This window comes from Leptonychotes weddellii, chromosome 2 (assembly GCF_054177405.1).
Source record: "Leptonychotes weddellii isolate Sample4059 chromosome 2, ASM5417740v2, whole genome shotgun sequence".
Classification (NCBI taxonomy): domain Eukaryota; kingdom Metazoa; phylum Chordata; class Mammalia; order Carnivora; family Phocidae; genus Leptonychotes; species Leptonychotes weddellii.
Window position 1 is genome coordinate 144320394 of NC_138370.1, and position 1922 is coordinate 144322315.

Sequence of the window (1922 nt, forward strand, 5' to 3'; positions counted from 1 at the left end):
ATAAATAAATAAAATCTTTTAAAAAATAAAATAAAAAATAAAAAATGAATTAAATAAATAAAAAGTCATCTCCAAACCCAAAGTCATCTAGATTTTCTCCTGTTATCTTCTAGGAGATTTATAGCTTTGCATTTTTAGGTCTATGATTCATTTGTGTGTGTGTCTGTGTGTCTGTGTGTTTCAAGATTTTATTTAAATTTTAGTTAGTTAACATATAGTATAATATTAGTTTCAGGAGTAGAATTTAGTGATTCATCACTTATATATAACACCCAGTGCTCATCACAACAAGTACCCTCCTTAAAAAGAAGATAGTAGGAAGGGAAAAATGAAGGGGGGGAATCAGAGGGGGAGAGGAACCATGAGAGACTATGGACTCTGAGAAACAAACTGAGGGTTCTAGAGGGGAGGGGGGTGGGGGCATGGGTTAGCCTGGTGGTGGGTATTAAAGAGGGCACATTCTGCATGGAGCACTGGGTGTTATATGCAAACAATGAATCATGGAACACTACATCAAAAACTAATGATGTAACGTATGGTGACTAACATAACATAAAACATAACAAAATAAAATAAATAAAATAAAATAACAAAATAAAATAAAATGTGCCCTCCTTAATACCCATCACCCATTTAGCCCATCCCCCACCCACCTCCCCTCCAGAAACCCTCTGTTTGTTCTCTATAGTTAAGAGTCTCTCATGGGATGCCTCCCTCTCTCCTTTTTTATTTTTTTTACATTTTCCCTATGTTCATCTGTTTTGTTTCTTAAATTCCACATATGAGTAAAATCATATGGTACTTGCCTTTCTCCGACTGACTTATTTTGCTTACCATAATACACTCTAGCTCCATCCACGTTGTTGCAAATGGCAAGATTTCATTCTTTTTGATGGCTGAGTAATATTCCTCTGTGTGAGTGTGTGTGTGTGTGTGTGTGTGTGTGTGTGTGTGTGTGGTACACACACTACCTCTTCTTTATCCTCTCATCAGTCAATGGGCATTTGGCCTCTTTCCACAATTTGGCTATTGTTGATAATGATGCTATAAACATTGGAGAGCATGTGCCCCTTTGAATCAGAATTTTTTTTGTCCTTTGGATAAATACCTAGTAGTGCAATTGCTGGGTCATAGGGTAGCTCTACTTTTAACGTCCTCAGGAGCTTCCACACTGTTTTCCAGAGTGGTTGCACCAGCCTGCATTCCCACCAACAGTGCAAGAGGCTTCCCCTTTCTCCACATCCTCACCAACATCTGTTGTTTCCAAAAATGTGGAACGCTTCACAAATTTGCATGCCATTCTTGCACAGGAGCCATGCTAATCATCTCTGTATCCTTCCAGTTTTAGTATATGTGCTGCCAAAGTGAGCACTAAGATTTAATTTTGTGAGGGGTATAAGACTTGTGTTCAGATTCATCCTTTTGCATGCATATGTCCTATTTTCCCAGAGCCACTTGTTGCAGAGACAATCTTTGCTCCATTGTGTTGCCTTTGCTCTTCTGTCACATATCAGTTGACTATATTTATGTGGGTCTATTTTGGGGCTCTCCATTCTATTCCAGTGATCTGTCTACTCTTTTACCAACATACTGTCCTGATTACTGTAGCTTTATAGTAAATGTTAAGGTCATGTAATGTCAGTCCTCCAACACTGTTCTCAGACACAAAGAGGAATGAAAAGTAGTCTAAGATGGATCCAACCTATTGCGAGTACATGCACATGGATTCTGCAATTAATCATTAAAAAGCAACTGATGTGATAAAGTCATGCTTAAAAGGAAAATGGCCTCTGCTTTTTAGGACACATGTGCTACTAGCATGATTAGGCCCAAATGCGAACTGAAGTGATGATTTTAACCTTATATGGAGGCAATATAAACATGCATTTTACATATTTTAATATTGATGAAATCCAAATGTA

General features: G+C 37.8%; 1 non-coding gene across 1 annotated transcript; it reads right to left on the reverse strand.

Moving 5' to 3' along the window:
• Positions 1 to 1265: 1265 nt before the first annotated feature.
• LOC115940631 (U6 spliceosomal RNA) lies at positions 1266 to 1372 on the reverse strand. Its single transcript, XR_004075367.1, has one exon. It is a non-coding gene; the product is annotated as a U6 spliceosomal RNA (small nuclear RNA).
• Positions 1373 to 1922: the final 550 nt, after the last annotated feature.